This window comes from Pleurodeles waltl, chromosome 6 (assembly GCF_031143425.1).
Source record: "Pleurodeles waltl isolate 20211129_DDA chromosome 6, aPleWal1.hap1.20221129, whole genome shotgun sequence".
NCBI lineage: Eukaryota > Metazoa > Chordata > Amphibia > Caudata > Salamandridae > Pleurodeles > Pleurodeles waltl.
The window spans coordinates 1,314,963,555-1,314,986,032 of NC_090445.1; positions in this window are offsets into that span (position 1 = coordinate 1,314,963,555).

Below are 22,478 nucleotides of genomic sequence, written 5' to 3' on the forward strand. Positions count from 1 at the left end.
AAAAGCTTTCTTGTTCTTCATATTTTAATCTGTAGGTGATTATTAGTTGTTCTCATCTGAGTGATTTAATCTTTTTTTACATTGTTATGCATTTGTAATAGTTATTGTAAGCTTACTCTCTGACATTTATTTATAAGACCATGACTTTTGATGTACAATTATAATTATGACCTAATAATAGAATACAACTTTCACTGAATCTGAATTTCAGCGTAAAAAATAAACCCAACCTGAAGAAACAAATGTTTTTTAAAGAATGGGTTTCACCATCTTGATCTTTCTGAACCAGTTGAAAACAATTCTTAATAAATACAATTGACATTAAAGGTTCATCAAAAAATATCATCCAGACCATTTTCTTTAGGTTATATCGTTGATCAAAAAAACATACTACCATATGGAACTACTATCGTGGTGTATTGTTGCTTATGGATAATACTTTGCATACCTTCCTGGACGTTTTTTCTAACCACTTTGTAAAGTATAAACTGTACACTCAGTTCACGGGAACTGATGCCATATTGTTCGGGAAAGGAGAAACTCCTGCCGGCCGATTACGCTACAATTTCTATTATGAGGTTAATTATTTTATGAGGTAAACTCTTTTTTTGCAGTCCATGCCAGTTTCAGTTGTCTCTAACTGCACCGATTGCATTTGTGTACCCTTTGTAGAAAGTTTATTGCTAAAGGCTAATACGAAACAGGAACCACTATGTCCAAAAGAAGTCCTTGTTTCTAAAAAGAGGAGGTAACATTACAAGAGTGATGGTAGTGCTCTTTCAGTAAGTACAAGTAGCTGTTGAGCTGGGATTTTAATATTGTAATAATAATAATAATTTAGGAATAACCCATATATGAATCTCTCTTATCATAATTATTTTTAACATTGTAGATCTAGTTAATGCGATTAGTTGACAATGCGAGGAGACTGTGAGACTAATGGTTGAGGTAAATTGTGATAATATCATATGTTAGCTATAATTGAGGATTATTGTTTGGGATTTCCTTCATTTGATAATATTGCATGTGCATGTGTGCATTGCATAGGCCACCTTAAATAATGCTGAGATCTCTAACTCATGATTTGCTCACAGTGACCCTCTTGTCTTTTCTAACCATCAGTTACTAATGAATTATATTGAATGATTTTAGAATATTGATATTGAGCACTATTTCAAAACAAGTGGTGTATGTATACTAATTATTTTCATGTATTTGTAGATTGTAATGTTTAAGTATTTCAGATAGCCCTGGAAAGGAGTGGGGATCATCTTGTTAATGACTAGTTTATGAAACACATATTTGCTAGGGTATATTTTGGAAGAAGAAATAACATCTCACTAAACTCTGTGGTTTATGTAGGATACAGAACACATTTAATGAACCTCCTAGGTAAAATAAACGTGTTAGCAATATTGGTGAGCAGATGATTATATAAAATGATCTTTTTGTACTGTTAAGTGGAATATAAAACAGCTGTGGTTCAAAGCAGAATTTTGCTTCCACATTCTGCAAAACGGAGGAATAAAGGTGCCAAAGATAAGCCTATTATTTTTAGGGTATCTACACCTAGATTGCTATATATTACCACCCTAGCAACCCAGGATGCAGTTTGAACGTTCTGTAGATGCATGTCCCTTAAGACCTGCTCTAAATAATCTACATCTCAAGTGTTGAACTCAAGGCATAATGCCTCATTGTATCCTGTTGTGCAACATGGCTTGTTCTTGTGTACTAATGCCTGTGCCCTACTACCTTACAGGTTTGAGCCAAAGTGCTTATCTGAGACCTGTCTCTAATCCATAGTCAATGCCTGTGGCTCCATTCATATTATTTTACACATAATCTATTGCCCAGGCTTAAGCCCTAAGATTGATACAATATGACCAATGTTATGCATAATAATTTTACCACATTCCTGTAGCTGATGAGCTAAGACCTTTCCCCAAATTCTCGGCCCTTCAGTTGAAAACCTTTTGTCTCATAGCTTAGTCTTAAACTGTGCACCCCATGGTAATTATCTGTGGCTTTAAGCTCTTTCCCTGTATTACAAAACCTTAACAGCCCAAGGATTGCTTTCCAAAAATGAGCCTCAAGACAGACATTGACTACTTGTCATAGATTGCATTAAACCAATGTTCTAAGGCCTTTGCTAGAAGACCCTTTCCAACTCATATGTGCATTTCCAAGGACCTACCCCCCAAAGCCCAATAGTGGTGCCACAAGACTTGTGCAAATGCCCAATGGCTTGTGAACTGATTTATATTGTTAAGTCTGCAGGTATTCTTTACATACCTCTAAGCTTTTCTCTAAATTTCACATGCTGCTTCATTAAATTAATGGCATCAAAAACAAAATCATTGATGGAATGCTTTGATCTGAATGACTGGCAACTTCTTAAGGCCACATCCCAATCCATCGTTTTTCAACCCCCATGCCACCTCAATGTGTACCTAGCCATATGAAAATTAGTCTTGACTATGCTCCAATGGGAAAAGTCCAACTCAAACTGCCAGGACTGGTCCTCCCTGAACCGGAGCACAAACAACCCAGAACTGGTTTCACTTGTATTAGGACTCATCAGTCAGCTGTAGCTTAGTTACATTCGAAGTGTGATGGGTCCATCTCTGGGCATACCTGTCACACTTAGGGCATCAAAAACAAGGTGATGGATGGAATGCTTGATTTAATTTCAGTCACTGGCAATCGCTCAGGCTGCATCTCAATTTTTCACACACCATGCACCTCAGTTTGGACCCATCTGTATGAAAATCATTCTTGACCCTGCTCCAATAGGAAGAGTGCAGCTGAAGGTGTCGGGCCATGTCCTAACTTAGTGGGAAGACAAGCAACCCAGGAACGGTTTCACCCTCATTAAGCCTCATCAGCTAGACATAGGTTTGTTTCAGTGGCACAGTGATGGCCTGGAATGCAGCTCTAGTAATTACCAGTGGCCAAGTTTATTTCAAGAATCTAACCCATCACTTTTTAGTTTACGGTCCCATGCTCACTATGTGACTGGAACCAAGCTGCGCCTGACTGAATTGCTCCAATTAGAGTGAAACCAGTCTTAGGTTGCTTGTATTCTGGTTTGGAGAAGGCCTGGCCTGGAAGTTCAGCCTAGAATGTTCCTATTGGAGCAGGATCAAGGCTGATCTGCACAGGCTGGGTCTAATCTGAAGTGGAATGGTGGGCAAAAAATTGATGGGCTGGGATGCAGAATTAGTATTTTCCAGAGCCTGAGATTAATATTAGAATACCTTCTACTTACTTTCTTTAATAGTTACAAAAAGTCATGAAAGAGGAGACAGAATTAATACATCAGATAATGTTACTGAAAGTCTTTTTGAGATGTTTAAAAAAAAAAAACATTTGGGTAGTCAAGATTTTCTTGTTTTCTGGGAAATTAATCAAGCATAACATTGTAGCAACTTTATATCCAACAACTGCTTGGCAACTTGTCAACTACACAGTGTTCTTGTACCAGAGGCAGAGAAACCCAAACTAGTGTTGCTCATGATGAAATCAGCCCTGACTTCACCTTCAGAAACCCAGCGACCTCCTCTCTTAGTTCAGCCTTTATGGGGAGCCACATGAGTGCTTCAGATGGTTTGAGGTAAGGTGGCTCCACGGGTAGAGTAGGTGGGTTTGACAAGCACTAGGGGTTTCAAGGCTGACAAGGATGTGGCTGTGAGAGTGTGCAAATAAATTAATCGTACCTGAGGGGTGGGCTTCGGTGGTAATGGAGTATTCAACAGAAATGAAACATTACTTTAATGACAATATCAATAAAAACAACTGTATAATCCTCAATGAGGAAAAATATGACACAGACGGCTGTGCTTAGGAGTGGTTTTCGCTAATGCATTTAAATAGACCGCAGAGGGGGCAAAAGCCGAGATTGCTGATATAGAGTTGGCTATAGCTGAGGAAACTATGGATGTCATGCAGCTCAAGGACAAGAGCCCACCTGATAAATGTATGACCCACTCATTAAATACAGAGAAGAGGAGACACAAGTACTTGAGGGGAAAGAAGATGATGGTGCTTTCGGAGAAGAGGGAGCACTCAACCATAAACCAATGCACAATCTTGTCCAAACCTAGCTGCAGCAACGCTGAATCAGAGACAGTAGCAAAAGAAATGACAACCTTCTCAAAGCAAGGAGCTTCAGCCTGATTTTACCAAGCACAGTGTAGCCGGCTATCCGGCTGTGCGGACTCCATGCAAGGAAAACGCTACTCGCGCAGCCGCGCGAACAGCGTCTCTGGTTGTCCTGATGACCGGAGGGCCGGCGTTGGAGATGCAAACCTGGACTTCCGGGCTTGGAAGGGAGAAAAAAGCGACGACGGGAGGAGAGAGGGGGAGTAGAAGACCGACGACGGAGGAGACGCGGAGACGACGGAAAAGATTGAGGAGGAATCAAAGAAATTACCTGAGGCGGACGCAGAGGAGATTGACCGCGGCAGAGACCCGGGAAACTGGGGAACCCAGGAAGCGACGTACGAAGCAACAAAGTCCAGCCACGTCCCAGGAGGGACGTGGCTCTCAAAGGTACAGTCCCTTCTGAGGGACAAACAGCTATTTCACCTGGGGAGGGACGAGAGGAGGGGAGGCCAGAGGGAGAGGGAGGGGAATTAAGGAGAGGGAGGAGTGGAACGGGCAGGGAAGACTAATTTTAAGACAATAGTTAAATTGGGGAACAGCACAGTGGGTGTGCAACCAACACGAGCACTAAATAATTTCGGTCCCTTCACAAAAGTGGAACCCCCACACCCTACCACTCATTACTTCCCATATTTACACCCGGGATCTCTCTCTTTCTCTTTTCTCACTTTCCCCTCTCTTTTCTCTTTCCCTCTCTCTCCTTGTCCCCAAATTTCTATTAAAATCCTGAAGAGGAGATTACCCCGACTTACCTTCCTTTTCCCTTTTCTTTTTCGGTATACCGGGAGAGATGCCTAAGTATCTTCGCCAGCGAAGCAAGAAGCTGAAAAGGGACAAAGAGACAAACTGACCTGAGACAGCACCAGAATAACTTAACAACACAATAACTAAAGACAAAACTATTCTTTAAATAAACGCTTTTTGTCACTTACCTGAGTCCCTGAGTACTTTGGTCACCAACCCACGTTACACACAGGTAATAAGAAAGATAACATAAATCAATTTGAGCAGCAACATAAATGTGTAAACTTGCAATCAAGGCAGCGGGAGGTAAAAAGCTCTGATCCACAGGGTGAAATGTGTTCTGCTTTCTCACAGTGGTGACATATTCCTTTAGGTGATAATCATAACATTTCTTGCTTCTATGGATTTAGCAACTTCAGAAGAGGAATTAGACTTTACTTCCTCCAATTTAGGATGGGTTGTTTATGATTAATGGAACTCAGCATTCCTAAATGCCCTCTTATATGCCCTTCAACTCCACCCCAACTTAATTATATATGCCCTGTTTCGGATGCTTCAGATGCTGTCTAGGTTTTTCTTTAAAAAAATCCTAACAGAGATAAAGCCAATAAAAAGTAACCAACACAATATTGCTAATAATTGACAACAACAGATAAAAGTTTTAGATGCAATAATGTACCATTTTGATGAACAAATATGAGAGTTAGAACAGCAGATAGCAGATGTGGAAGCCATAGTATAATGTGATCTATCCCTAGAAACAAAAGAACTCGTTAAGCTTAAAGCAAAGCAAGAACACTATGAAAATCATATGGTGAGAAAAAATCAGAGATTTTCGGGGATCCCAGAACTTAAGGAGAACAAGGCATCAACTACAAAGCTGATTGAAAGAATCCTAAGAACTTAGGGCCTCATTTACAAGAAAAGACACATCATTGCACTGTGGCAACAATGCTTTTATAAATACCTGTGCTACGGTACGCTACAGTCTTATGCCATGGAAGCACAATATTTACAATATAACGCACTATAGGATCAATGAACCTGGCTACAGCAGAAAAAATGTATCCTTGTTCATCTTGTTGCAGGTAAATCTGATGCTACTGCTGTAAAAGTGACGCAGGGCTGACTTGTGACACAAATCAGACCTGCAATGCCTTTGTGTATGGAATGTGTAAAAAAACTAAACAAAATTATATATACATCACTGGGAAAACAATGACACACATAGAGCATGCAGCAAGCAGCAGCATCTAGGATAACAACAGGAGCACCAGCCAGGATGTCCAGGCAGACTTACAGGGGAAGAGGAAGTGCAACTTCTGTGAGGGGAAGAGTGAGATCTTGATATATGAGGTGATGGAGCACCAACATCCGCTGTTCATTACCTATAAATTGGCACTACGGAGGAAAGAGGCCATTTGGCAGGCCATCGTGGAGAAGGTCAACAGCTTGGGACAAGCAAAAAGGACTCTCACTGACTGCAAGGAGCAGGGGCATGATTATAAGTGCTGGACAAAGGAGAAACTGGCAAAAAACCTGAAGGCAGCACTGCGTACTGGAGGAGGGAGCCCTGCACCGCAGGAGGAGCTGGGCGCCTAGGAGGAGCTGTTGGCAGGTGTCATTCAAGATGAGTTGCTGGCTGGAGTGCCGGGACACAACAGTGCAGCACACGAGCGACAACCACAGACTAAGGGTAAATATTATTAAGCGGCAATGGAGGCAACAAAGTTGTGTTGTCCAGTGCAGCTAGTTATGTCCCAGGGCTCCACTGCTCCGTTTGCAGGGCAATGAGCCAGAATCTGGACCATGTCCCTTTAATTTGCACTGAAATGGCACTCTCAATTCCCAGTAATATGTCACACAGCTCAGTCAATCTCTGACACTTTAACATTTACATGTTTGAAGTGCATCACCAGTCCATGTCAACCACTGCATAATGGTATGTGTAGTGTAATACACGACATGTGTCACCAGAACCATGGGTCTCAGTTACTACTTTTTGGCACAAGGAAGCACTGCCAACCTTCTTGCTGCGCTGCCCTGTAACAAAAGAAAAGGGCAGGAATGCAGCATATCTATAAGATACGGTGCATTCTTGTACTTTCTCCTGCGCTGGTGCACAATGGGCTGCCATGCACCAATGGAGGCACCCTTGCACCTTGGTTCAAGGGTGTTTGAGTTGCAGGGATGATTGCTTTTGTGCAGAAAGGGTCACCTTCCTGCACAAAAACAATCACAGGAGGCATTTTCCTCTTGCTAGTCCATGTATGATATTGGTTACATCCCTGTAAGGAAGTAAGTTGGGTCTCTGGACCTAAATGAAGAGTCACAAAGGAGGCATGTACAAGTACAAGTAAGTTGCCCTTTGCCAAAGGATGTGTCATACTATGCGCGCACCCACATTTTGTAAACATCAACTTGGGTGAGTGTCTATGCCAGCAACTTACCTCATGTGACATTGACCATATCCTTGCGTCTGAAACACAGTGCCCACTGTCCTCATTGATTTTGCCAAAATGGAATGCAGTCATTCAATTTGAGGACACAGATATAGGAAATACATTGGAAGTACATGGCCTCACACATTCCTGCAGTCTTTTAAGGTTTATTTGGTGTGTAGATTTGGGCTGAATTAGTGTAACCAATTCAACCCTTGCCCACAAGAATACACAATGTGCATGCAAGGCAGTACAACAAGGCACAGTGCCATAGTGTACAGTGGGAAACCCTGATGGAAGACTCTTAACACATTTTGGATATAAGCCACATCACCTGCACAGGAGCCATGGGTAGGAGGATAGACATAGGGAATGCAGACACAATGGATATTAGTTGCTTTCTGAACAGTAGTAGTGTCCACGTTAAGACGCAATCACCATAGATTTCACAAGCAAGAATGCAAATCACCTTGGCAAATGTGGACATGATCTCGTCTCATACCTGAATGAATGGTGGGCCAAGTGACTTGTGTAACTGTATTGCAATATGTGTCATGATAAAAAACTCTGCCTTGTTAGTCACACATTTGTTGTATAAGGATTGTAGAGATACTGCCTCCTGAAAGGCAACTTAAGTGCAAATTTAACTCCATACCTCTGAATAACATACATCTGATGCCTCAATTTTGTATCCAATTAGAACCTTTAGCAAGTCTGGATGACATACATATTACTGATGTCAACATCTAACCTAAGACACCATTAACATTGTTCTCTCACATTGCAGAGGATGTACCTACAACTCCTGGACAGATGCATGTCTGGGATGATGTTCTGGATGAGGATGACAGCCTGCTAACCCTAGATCAAGACACCCTCCAGGAAATCCTAGGTTCCTTCAACATACCATCTCCAGCTGCAAGAAGGGCCAACAGCATAGTGGGGCCTCCAGAGGATCCACCTAGCAAACAACAAACACCACCTGCTACACCCATTCGAGCCCTGGACTCTGAGGACCCCCAAATAGAATTTCAGCATTGTGCGATAGGAGTCCAGTGAGAGATGCTAGTTGTGGTGCGGTGGGAATGAAGACCATGCAGGGCTCCCTAGAGGCACTCCATAGGTGCCCTGGTCCAAATAAGAACACCTCATCTGCTATACGAGGCAACTCCACTCCACTCGGTGGACTACAAAAGTCCCTGTCTGATATCGCTGATGTCATGAGTCAGAGGCATGGACAACTGCCCTGCCGAAGTGGCACCACTGAGGTTGCAAATGGCTGGGGGAAAAACGCAACATCCTGGAGTCCATGGAGCGGAAGTAGGACACATATATTGCCACAATGGGTGCCTACCATTGCGACATAGGTGCTGTGCTGGCAAACCAGCAGGCCCTTCTCAGTGCAGTGCTGCCACACTTTTTGACACAGAGAACTGCTGCTGCAGACAGAAGATCCACACCTTCAGCCAGAGATGTGTGTGCTTCTTTTGTCCCAGGCATCTACAACACCCTCCTCACAGGAAGCAGTACACACATCAGAGGGGGAACATGTGGACTTAACCTTCCACAAATGTAAAGCTGCCCAGTAGCATCTCTCTGTGCCAAATTGTTTGTTTCATCTTTCCCTGGTGTTTGTCCATTCCAGTGTATGTGATAACTGCTACCGTCCTCATTTTGCTGTTCCACCCGTTGACCTCAACCAATTTAGGATGGCCAGTGTGGCTTTACTCCCTGTTGGCATTTTGATCATTCTCTTCCTCACTGAAACACTCCTATTCCACATATGTACAATGCAATGGATCCCCCATTTGACTCTACATGGACATTCTCTGATGAAATGTTGGGGTTGTTGAACCAAGGACTGCCACTTGGGACTTGCTCCTATGTCCACTTGCAAATAAAATCACTTTCCCCATACAGCCTGTTGTATGTCTGGTAATTATAAGGTGAAATACCCCATGTTATTTGTGCTGGGCCATACTACTCTACAGATTCACAAAATGAAATTGCATGCAATAGACAAAATAAAAAGTTAGCCTAGGGAAAAGCCAAAAGTGTATGTGAATCATACATGCATTTGAACTAGCAAGTAGTTACCCAGGCTCACATATATGAAGTTCTTCATATAAAAATCTGTCACTGGTCACGCAAAAATATGTGACTGTCCAGGTGGCAGATGAATGAATGGATGCTAGCCAACAATCGACCATGATGGGGCAATACATTTTTGCAAGGGTGATTGAGAAAGTTTATGGGAACAGTAAGTGAGCCAACACATACCTGATAGGTCAGAATTGCATCACATATTTGCAGTTACATTACATGTAGCTTTGTGTACGTAACCCAGTACAACATTTGGATGCAAACCTGTATTTGGCCTGTTGTCCATCCTCAGCAATAATGCCAATTTTGCTGCACAACCAAGTTGACAATCCATTTAGTCATTCCAGGTTAAACTTACCGGTCTCTTCTTCTTTGCTCCTTTACTCAATCAACCATGTTTACAAGTAATGTCATGGAAGCAAACATCATGGAACTAATCCATCAAAGCCATATATGTCAACTGCCACATTATGAGTAAGGCAGCAGTATTGTAAGTCAACAACAAACATTTATTATCCACAGTACTGGCATAAGAATTTATAAAACAGAAATAAGCTACCTAAACTAACTATGCCCATTCTAACCTTAAAAGCTACTCACCTAACACTGATCTAATCCCTATACTATACTATGCAAACATCAGATATATATATATTTTTTTTAAACAGGGAAGGGGCAACAGATCGAAGTCCCCCAAAGTTAGGCAAAATAGTGTCAACAGATTTTTGGAGTTTGTCCATCGTCATCAAAATAGTGGCAACCTGTAGTTGGGGCCTGCCAGCCTCGCTTAATGTCATTAGTGGCCTGCTGGTACACACTGGAGCCAGGCCTGGGTGTAGCGTGTACTCCCAGTGGTGGCAAGGGTGGTGGGGCAGTTGAGGGACAGCTTCAATATCTGCAGAAAGTATTCCATTACCCTCAGCACTTGGGATTGCCCTCTCTCCCTGTTTTTGTTCCTGTGGTGGTGACATCTACAATCTTGCTTCCTCGTTCTCCTCAAATGCCGGGCTACTTTGACAGAATGCCTTGCTGACATGTCATATGTATATGGGTATCTTTCCAAAGGGATTAGAAAAGCTCTTTTCTGCTCTGGGTTCATGTTTTCAGTTGGAGAGGAAGGACAGATGTATCAGACCAAGATGAAGTAGTCCCTGTTGCCATCAACTTTGCCTCTGCAAAGTTCCTAATCCGGCCTAGTATGTCTAACAACAGCAGTAGATGGAATGTGAAATGCCCTGCATGCAGACAACACTGTGCATACACGTCTGAGAGAATGAACACATTAGCATTATACCTCTCAAAATACAACAAAGGTATTAACACATGTCGGTTATAGGGCATTGTGTATATGTGGGCTTGAGTTAGGCATTTAACTGCATCGTCATGTGTGGACTACTGTTGTGTATCAACATGTCAGTAAAGGCTTGTTTCAGCTGACTTATGATACACCTTACCCAGCACATGCAAAACAACCTGCGTGAACTCAGACATTCTTAACAGTGTACATAAACAGTCAGGAGACACTCACTGGTAGCCTTAGGACCCTGGAAGATGGCCACCTCACCAAAGGTGTAGTTTTCAGTTCGGCCTGAAAGACAAGAAAAGGTAGAATGCTTTGTGAATGCTGAACACCTACACCATGTACATATGTAGCACAATACATTGATGTCACTAATGCCTGGTACTGCCAGTACATTGGACATTTAGCATAGGGCTAAGTTTGAAGGTCAAGATAATGGATGTATGTTTTCTATGTTGCAGAATACTTAGACAGCACCTGACACCTCACATACAAGGTGCAGGAGACTAGATGACAATACTCCCTAAACAGTGCCCAATGTCTCACACAGCACCTACGGGTCTAGCCCTCACAGCATGGCGTGTTCTTGCAAATGTAATGCCGCTGTGAACAGACCCCTGTGGCATGTTAGTTTTAGTCATCAGTCATACAGCATCTCATGGCATCCTAACCAAAGTATATCTGAACATTCCTGATACATAATATGTGGCCTATTTCCAAGTCCCTGAGTGGTGTAGGAATGACACTCTAAATAAACGGCAGGTGGATCACACTGCAGAGCCATATCTAATTTCAGAAACATTATTCATGCCATAATCAACTCAAAGAAGAGAGAAATTACCTCAGAAACTAGGGAGATTGGGGACAATTTTGTCTAGACACTGCGAAAATATATGCCACACTCAAAGGTCTTTCACATAAGAAAATATAAACATTATTTAGCCCAACTTAATATTCCTACAATACCAGAGGATATGGACACAGTTTGGTATCTCAATTTAATATGGAAAAAATAGTGATTGCAATAAAAATTCTGTCCAATTGCAAGGCAGCTGAAGAGGATGGCTTCTCATTCAAGGTCTACAGAGTATTTGTACATGAATAGAACATCTGTTTACTGAGTTATTCAATCATATCCCCTTGCGCTGGTGCTAAATTTAGCTGCTAGCATTAACACAGGCATCCTTGCACCATAGTGCAAGGGTGTCTGTGCTGAAGGGAATGGTTGTCTATGTGTAGGAAGGGGTACCTTCCTGCACATAATCTACAATGGTGCTTTGTTACTTCTATGTGTGCTGCAGAATGCAGCACATATAGAAGAGGCAAATCGTTATTATTGAATGATTGTTTATGTGCAGTAAGGGGCACCTTCCTGCATGTAAACAATCATTAATGGCCTTTGCTCTTTCTATGTGTGAAAAAGCAAAAACTAGGAGATATAAATGTGTTTCTCTTCGTTGCCCCATGCTAACGGCACCCCTCAGGTGGCATTAGTTTTTGGCGCTGCCTCAGATTTATGATTCCTTGTAAATCTGGGGCAGCGTCAAAAGCAATTGATGTTGCAGTGGAATGCCGACAGCAACACCCACTGGACACCCATCTGCGCAGAAAACTGGGTCAGAAGGGACCATATTTACAAAGCGGTGATAAGCCACAAAAAGTGGCTTTGCGCCTCCTTGTAAATATGGTGCAGTGCACAGCACCAATGGAGCCACGCTAAAAGTGACGCTCTGGTGGTGCTAGGGGCATGCAAATATGCCCCTATGTTGTTCTATTTGGGAATCTATCATGTCTTTTATACAAAAAATTATTTTAAGGACTGGAGACACTAATCAGTTACTTCCTGTGGGAATTTAAATTTAAAAGACCTAGGATTGGTGTAAAAAGATTAAACCTTCCACCAGAAATGTGAAGTTTGCGGCTTCAAGATTTTAGAAATTACTATATGCATCAAATGTAATTAATCTGGCAAGGTTAAAACATTCATTTTCACAATACGTATGTCATCAATCAGATGCAAGCAGAAAAAAATACTCGCTTGGTTTTCCAGAAAACACATATCACTCATTACAGGTTTTGATCACAGGCTATACACAATTGATAAGAAGATTTCACATTTCCTATTTTCATGTAGAGATTCCGGTAGGAGTGGTGTAAGACAAATTAAATCCTACAGAAATACACTGCTGGGTAAAACAATGGATGGGTAAAATTTGTAGCTGGATCAAAAATCGGAATCTTATTGCAAGGGTGCAAGTATGTGGTAAAATTAAAACTCACGTGGGTGGAATGGGCCTTAAAAAAATGGAAATCTCAGGTAAAATACATAATTTACCCATTGATGAAATTTAAAGCTCAAGTTCTATAACCGAAATACTATTCACAAAGAAACTTAGATATCGGGCATTGGTCAGTGGGTTAGATATATTTGCAGTGCCAACAACTAACAAGAATGAATATTAAGAAGAACGGGATATGTCAGATAGATTCTTGGATGAATAAGGATATCTGGAAAGAAGGTTCAGATCACTGCAATAAAGCACTCCGGGGCACACATTTTAAAATAATGTAATTATTTGCACAATGGCTTATGTATTACACATCTAGGCACATATTTATGATAGTGTTGCATCGCCCTTGTTCTGTGCAAGGGCGACACCACACTAAAGTCAGATTTATCAAGCCATGCAAGGCCACCTTGCGTGGCCATGCAAGGCTTGATAAATATAGAGTAATGCAAGGAGTGAAAATCTCTGCCTTGCATTACTCTGCCCGAGGGAGGCGTTCCTTGGATGAAGTAAGGGTGTTTCGACACATCCACCCATGGATTTCGACTCATTCCCAGTTTTTCCAATACTGGTAGACGTGGGAATGCGTCAGTATGCTACACCTCACCAGGGGAGGTGTAATGACGGGAAATATCTTTATTTCTCCTTGTTTCTTCCTTTTTCTATGAGTGCAGCATTCTGCACAAAAGAAATCCTGTTTAGTAAGGCAGGCACCGTTGCACCATGGTGCAAGGGTGCCTGTGCTGGCGTTAGGCACCCAAAAGTGCACCAGCACAAGCAAATGACAGGAATGCACTATGTGATGTTTAACACACTGCATTCCTGCCCTCTTACGTAACGCAGCGCAGCGCAGCTAGATGGCTTGCTGCTTTCGGCTGTGTAAAATCAAGAGAAATTATCCCCCCAATATTTTTACATCAACAAAACCTGAATTTCGCTTACCAATATTCAAGATACTCAGGACAAGGAACGTGGAGTCACATGATAATGACATGTCAAAGAATACAAACATATGAGAATGATATACTGCATTTTTGTAAGTAAATTGGTGGGGAAACTATGATCCCACAGATACAGTTTTAGTTTTATTAGGAAGCTCAATTCCCAAAGCTAGATGTAGATGGTGCTTTATTGGAATGCTTGCACACTGTCTTTGATTGCATGATTATGCAAAGCAAAATATACGTTCCTGTTCCTGACTTCATAAAATAAGAAAGATAGGTTTGATCGAAAAGATATACTATAAAAAAATGAATTTGCTACATAACTGAGAAAAAATAGGGGTTAGTGCTAATTTATATGAACGTTTTACAGGCATTACATATATTTATCGATATCCTTGTTTTCACTATTATGAATTGACAGTTTTTGTAGAAAACCAAATCAACCCCTCAAATAGATGCAAAGCAAAATTCAGGAGCTCAGATTACAAGGTGTGCAGAAGAGCTTGGAAGTGTCTTAAGGAGGCCCTTTTAAAGATAAACGTAACGTCCCTACGGTCTGAATCCATGGTATTTAGACCTTGACTCCACCATGGCTATTAGAGGTCACCATTTTCCCACTCTCAAATAATTGAAGTTCCCATTTATGCAGTATCATTGTCATGTCTGCCATTAGACCCCAATGTCATCTAACCTTATCTTTCTAAGAATTGTAAAAGCGTCAAGTCATTAGATTGATGACATAGACACCACACATAACACAACATTCGCATTCGTCTAGGTCAAATGTCTACTCATCACCTTGCACAGGTTAAATAAGAACACATATAGATATAACACCAAAATAATGTAGTCTGAATTTACGTCTTTTTAATTTATATGCTCATAAGGAAATATTTGGGGGCACTCCTTAACACACATAATCTATGTCAGACACCCATAAATGTATGTTATAAATTCCAATTTAGTATATAAGGACTGCCACTTGACCACCTATCAGGAGAGGTCCTTCATCCAGATTAGATTATCACTTGAGTTTCTGCAGAAGGCAGTCTCACCTAATGCCAGCACACTTTGCACTTTGCAATTTCTAAATTTCACTAAACGCTCGAAGCTGATAAAGCTGAGTCCTGGAGGAAGACCAACCGACTGCGACCACAGCATGTGTGTTCCCTTCACAGGGAACCCAGTCTTCATGCCTATGCTGATTAAGACAGCCTTTCCTGTCAGCAAGGAATGCAGTGCATCTCTTCTCCGTAAGAAACTCTAGACTGCAAGTTACTCTGCCTTGCATCCTCTCTTAGTATTAAACATAGAAGTAGATGTTAGAGTGCTAGAAATGTTCATTTTATTCTCATTATTTATAATGTGCCTTCTTGCTGTTTTTATAATTCTCTGTGTAGTTGTTCTAGACATACTGAAAAATAGATTCTTCTTCTTGGTACAATGTGTGTGATACTGTGAATAATCAAACAAGGTTTGTAACTGTTACCACAGTGCCCCTAATCCCTTTATGGGAGTGTCAGTAACCCCAAAGCAATACTTCCATGTCAATCATACATTGAATACCATCTTGCGGGGCTATAATAACCGGTCTTTCACATTTATTGCTGGTGCATAGAACCAAGTTCACCCTTGTCACCTGTAGGTGGGAAAACGCACCTTACCTTATAGAGTTACACCAAAGTCATAACTTACGAATCAGCTCAACACATTATAATCAAATATAAAGATTTTTAATTGAACTGCTTTTTTCCATTGGCAGAAGGTGAGGTGTGATTCCCTGGCCGGGTAAGCTAATAATTTTGATAACATTGTTCATGAACATGCTGGATCACCGTGGTAGAATAAGTTTACTTGATTTAGTCTACATTTAAAACAATCATGAATGTAATCAGGGAGGTCTGTTGCTGGCTACCTAGGTAGGTAGTACTGTTATGGCCAGATGAAAGAGATAATTTGACCAACTGAAGAGAGAATACAAAGTTTAACAATTTCTGACAATAGGCAAGGATGATACTACCCTAAAATTGTTTGCATTCTGGCAAACATAGATGTGTCTCAAGAAATCTGTTACACACAGCAAAAACTGTTCCACAGTACCCGTTCCCCATGATCTAAACCCCATGGCTTAAGACATGTACTCTAAAACTTTGCCTCTTGGGTCAGGGTGTGCGTCACAAGAACTATGTCCATAGCTAAATACTTGCACTGTACAGCCTGTGTCTATAGGACCAGAATCTGGCCTGCTATCTATTTATGTTTCACAATTTGCCTGTATGGTCAAAGATCTGAGAAACAAATATTAGCCTGAAGACCTGTGCCCAAGATGTGTGATCTTAATTTCCTCTAAGATTTCCAGGACACATGGCCCTAGGCCAGTCTCATAACACCTTTGTTTGTAGATGTGTGCGAGTAGCCTGAGATGTGTGCCTCACAATCTTTATCCCATCCCCTGGACCTTTGGTATGTTTGCAGACCAGTGCCAATGGCCCAGAACTTTTCCCTAAAGGTATTTGCCCTGACAACTGACTTTACCGCATGGACCAAGAGCTGTTCTGATGAACCTGAGTCATGCTCCAAATCAATACATTATTCTGTTTGTTCTATTTCATGTATGGCAGAATACGTTCCTTTTATAGAGCATTTGTAAACTACAATGGTTTCCTGTGAGCAGGTTATTATAAATAAGAACAGCCACATCTTTAGTTTCTTCATGAGTAGGCAACTGTAAGGAAGCTGAGTGTAAACTTAATCCACACAAAAAGGGGGACTCAACAAAAAATGACAGCTAGCCCATTCTACGTCTGTGAAACTGGGGAATTGTTAAAAGAGCCTAGGCATGTGCCTGATGGGAGTGCCAAGCATTGTAGGGTGGAAGTTAAGTTTACTCTTAGGAAACAAAGATACTCAATCACAATAAGACCGCCGAACAAAACAGAGGCTTGTGAACAGTTAGTCAAGTCGAGGCCCAACCAAGGTAGAAGCCAAAGCTGTGTGCCTGATGGATGGAGAGAAAACCCGCTGCTAACACTACTTTTTTTTTTTTTTTAGAGGGGGCTGATGACAAAGCCACACTTTCTGGCTCCACAGAGGTTGAGGTTTTGGGCAATTACCAGCTTCTGCACACCAGATCAAAAGGCCTCAACCATTCCCACTACACCTAATGAGAATTGCCTGTGTTTTTTAACTTTATTTAAGATTTTTCATAAAGTAAAAACAAGCAACAACGAAACAAAGAAAAAACACAAAGCAAGCCATCATATACTATAACATAGCGCAGTCCAGTAATAGAAATCCTGAAGGTGGGGGAAGAAAAGGTCAACAAAGCATCAATTGACCAAAAAAGGCAATAAAGGATACAATGATGAAAGGCTGTGCATACAGTAAATAATAAAGTAGATGAGACCTAAGGATGTGAGTCAAAGTAGTAAGGCACACATGGATGTGAACCACAAAGAAAGGGCAATGGCAGACCAGGCTGTGACAAACCATTTGGGCCATCATAGGGAAACAGGGAGAGAGTGTATGTGACAAGGATCAAGTGTTATCCATCTCTTCCTCATCCGTCCAAGGCATCTGTGTCAGCAAAAAATCCTGAAGAGGCCGTCAAATGTCCATCGGTCGTGCCCCCTAAGGTTGCAGTAATGCACAATCTGAGCTAGTATCGTCATAATTGGACATGTCGCAAAGCCATGCTGATACCGTGGGACGCATTTTGCTTCCCAAGTGCAATGCAATTTGTTGCTTTGCCAATAATAGCGCCAGTGCAGTAAAGCATCTAATGCTCAGGGGGAGAGGCTGGACATAGCCCAGTAGGGTCCTGAGTGGATCTGCAGTGAGAGCGTAATGTCATACGGGAGAGGAGAGTGTGAAACTCCCCCCCAATAAGTCTGGATTGGCACACAGGTCCATGTCAAATGAGCAAAGTCAGCCTGAGCCGCAGAGCATTTCGGGCAATGGTCTGACTGAGTTGGATTGATTTTTGCTAAGGTTTGTGGTGTGGTGTAGGCCCGGTTCACATATTTATATTGCAGTACTTTATGCCAATGATTATTGGAAATCAGTTTGGTCTGTGAGCAGCACTAGTATCAGACTTTATCTGTGATGGGGCGTCCCACATCTCTCACCCAAGCTACCCTGGACCTCTCCTATAGGCATCAGCTGCAACGAGGCATGATACATGCGCAAGGTAAGATGTACACTATTGGGAGAACTGATGACCAAGGCAAGGGGTCAGAATTCCCTGGGTTCCTCCGGATAAGAAGGCAGTATCTGCCGCAGAATACTAAGCAAGCGGTGAAGTTTGAACCTGTCCATACGTGTAACAGAGGGCCCAAGTGCCATATCCAGGGGCCGCTGCAGTTTGCCATTGCCCAGAGTGCCAAGAAGAAGGGTTTCAAGGGTGCGCTTTGTCAGTCTCTCCCCAGTGGGTGGTATCCAGGGATTGTTCTGTAGGGGTATATGCGAGGAGTTGAGGGTATCATAGTGTGAGTGCCCATGTAATTTGGAACAGGCCCAGCAGGTAGTCAGGAGTGTGTATTTCGGTCAGTCTTCCGGGGAGCCCAGCCAGTAGAAGAGCAGAGAGTGGAATGTGCGGGGCCTGTGCCCTCTCTGGTCTTAAATAAGGAATCCTTGCTTCTGGATTGTACCAATAATAGGTGAAATGTGCTCGAGCGAGCAGATAGTTAAAGTAAAGGTCAGGGACCCCAGCACCCCTGGCCTCGTATGGGAGAGTGAGTACGGCCCATCTAATACGGGGTTTTTACATGTCCTGATAGTGAAAATAAGGAGAATAACATTGGGGTTGCCATATTACATTTGAGAAGAATAACTTCCAAATGGGAACAGGTGAACAGTTCATGTTTGGTCTCTTTGGAATTGTAATGAAAAATCCTCTTTGAGGTAAACTTGAATTTGAATAACAATTTTAAAAAATGTCAATTTTAGAAAGTTGGCATTTTCTTGCCTAGGCATTTAAGCACCAGTCTGCTGACCTGCTGCCCTGCTGAACTGCTGCCCTCTTGCCTGGGTACCGAGGACCACCACAGTGACTCCAAGGACTAGTGTTATAAATGGGGTCTTTGGTTGGCAGTCAGGTTACCCCCTGTCCAAGCAAGGACCCTTACTCTAGTCGGGGTAAAGGAGAATCACACTCAGTTAACCTCCACTCACCCCTTTGGTAGCTTGTCAAGAGCAGGAAGGCTTAAATCAGAAGCAATGTGTAAATTATTTGTACCAACACACACAGTAATACAGTAAAAACAATACAAAATGACTGAACACCAGGTTGGAAAACTAGCCAATTTTATCTGAACAAAACAAGACCAAAACAACAAAAATCTAACATGCACAAGTCAGGTTATGAATTTTGAAAGATTAAACACAAAAAATAGCACTTAGAAACACAAATGCTTTGATTAGGTGATATCAAGGTGTTGTGACGGAGTCTTTCCCAACAATTCGATGCCAATGGTGCCGGTCACGGAGTCACACAGGTAGAGTACCTTGTGAAAATGAGGAAACAGGCCAGTGCACAGAGTTGGGATCGTGACGTTGGTTCCGGTGCTGCAAAGCAAAGGAGCAGAGGTGTTACGAAGAGGCATTGTGTTCTTGCTGCGGCGCAGTGGAGGTGAGGCAGCGGCGGTGCAAAATGTTGGATCCACGCACTTCTGGCGGAGTGATGTCCGGCGGTCACGACATGGTGCGGTGACTTCCACGTAGTCGTGGACTTCAGTGGGCCTGCGAGGTTGTCGCACTTCAGGAAGGACGGCGGCTTCGGTTGCAGGTGGTGCCACAGGATTCAGCAGTGGTGTCGGTCCGGAGTCGTCCGAAGTCAGTTTTCTTGGATTTTCTTGGTTTTCCACCAGCTTCTCCTTTTAAGGGCCCGGGGTTTGGATTAGGCACCACTTGGCAGGGCAGGTGTCTCAGCAGAGGCCAGGTGCTGGCAGAGGAAGTCTTTGATGGCCATGAGGCTTCAGAACAGGGAGCAAACTCAGTCCAAGCCCTTGGAGATTCTTCTCAAGCAGGAGTATGCGACAAAGTACAGTCTTTGTCCCCTTTCACAGGCAGAAGCAGAAACTGCAGGATATCCCAACAAGCACAGTCACAGGCAGGGGCAGCCCTTCTCCTCAGATCCTCAGCTCTTCTACTTGGCAGAGGTTCCTCTTGAACCCAGAAGTGATCTAATTTTCAGTTGTTTGGGGTACAATACTTATACCCCTTTCTGCATTTGAAATAGGCCTACTTCAAAGGAAAGACACAGTTGTTCACAAGCTTCTGTCTTGCAGAGGCCAGGCCCCAGACACACACCAATGGATTGGAGACTGCATTGTGAGAGGGCAGGCACAGCCCATTCAGGTGTAAGTGACGACTCCTCCCTCCACTCTAGCACGGATGACTCATCAGGACATGCAGGCTACATCCCTTTGTCTCACTGTTTAGAGGGGATTTACAAAGAGCCCAACTGTCAAACTGACCAAGACAGGCAATCCACAAACAAGCAGAGTCACGAAATGGTTTAAGCAAGAAAATGCCTACTTTCTGAAAGTGGTATTTTCAAACTAACAATCTAAAAACCAACTTCACTAAAAGATGTATTTTTAAATTGTGAGTTCAGAGACCCCAAACTCCACATTTCCATCTGCTCTCAAAGGGATTCTGTACTTACAATTTATTTTAACCTATGAGAGAGAAAGGCCTTGCAACAGTGAAGACTGAATTTATTAGTATTTCACTGTTAGGACATGTAACACACACCAATACATGTCCCACCTTTAAGATACACTGCACCCTGCCCATGGGGCTAGCTAGGGCCTACATTAGGAGTGCCTCGTATGTATGGAAAGGGAAGGTTTAGGCCTGACAAGTGGGTACACTTGCCAAATCGAATTGGCAGTTTTAAGCTGCACACACAGACACTGCAGTGGCAGGTCTGAGAAATATTTACAGGGCTACTAATGTGGGTGGCAAAATCAGTGCTGCAGGTCCACTACTGGCATTTGATTTACAGGCCCTGGGCTCCCCTAGTGCACTTTACTAGGATTTACTACTAATAACGCGTTCCTTTATGATAATTTATTACACATCAGGACTCGTTTTAGGCCAATGAATCTTTTGACCCAGTTGAGAAACACCTTAGGACGAGATAGCTAATCAATATGTCAATCAATACGTCAATAATGTAATCAATATTTATCACGACAATACACTTCACTTTAGTCAAACTCATTAATCAATTCAAGACTCTACCATGACCTTGCAGCCATGAATAACCACACCAGTTTAGTAGAATTTTATAAGTTTTATTCCCTATTAATTACAATTTAAAAGCAGATGCGTTAATCTCCACACCAAGAAACATAATAGCATAGTCACGATATGGCAACTTTGGTAAGATTTCATTAAAGCGAGAATCACAAACATCAGAACATAACACGGCGTGAACATATATCAAATTTAGCACAGTGTCAATAACGCGTCAGTTCAACAAAGCATAGTCTCTGTCGTTTGTCTATTTGCGCCAGTTTTGGTGAACACCTGTCCTAACCACTGATTAGCATTCGCATGTTGGGCTTCATGCAAAAACAATTTAGAACACTAATTTGGAAATCATCTAACTAAGGTCTCTGTCAAAAGTAAGCAGTTGGTACCTAGAAAGGAAAAGCAAACAGACAGATCACAATTGCATTGTCATAATTACCCTCCAAAGTTTAGGTCAGCACACAGGTTCAGTCTTCGTCTTCAGGACATCAGTCAATTCACCATCAGTCAGAACTCAGCTCCGGGGCAAAGGGCACTTCCCTCATAAGGAGGTAAAGTGTAACATGGACAAATCTAAGGGTGAGGATGGTTTTAAGTAAAGCAATAAGTCACCAAGCAGAGTGACAACGTTTCTGGATAAAATCAATAGCATTCCCTGCCTAATTCCAAATGACTCCCCGTGACATGGGTTTTTATCCCTTTTTCGTTGTACATTCCCCCAATATTTTATTGGACATTTGTTATACCCCACTATCTTTAACCTATCAGAAAACACATCCGATCACCTAGCTCTTCATCACATATTATTTTACAAGTCTTTGATTGGTCTCCATAATTGACGTCTTCAGAGGTGGCACGTCCGGTATGATTACATCTTTCTGTAATTCTTTGCACATCTTTTGGTCAGTAACTTCATTGTCTTCACCGGTTTGAATGACCTTGTACATTACATTAATCCACACTGTTTCATTTTTGTTTTTAACATTTATTCTGCAAGCAAGGAAAAGCTATGGGAACGGATCTAACATGGTTACATTCGTCTTCTAGTTTAGAGAAAAAAAACTTACGGGGTCATGTCCTTTTGTGAGTCAGCACACTGCAAGATAGAAAAAAACATTTAATATGAGAGCCAGGCAGCTAAACTCCGGCTCATGCTAACTTGAGGCCTATAAGGATTTTAGCACAGATTCAATAACACAATCATTAGTACAAACTTTTTTGAACATAATAT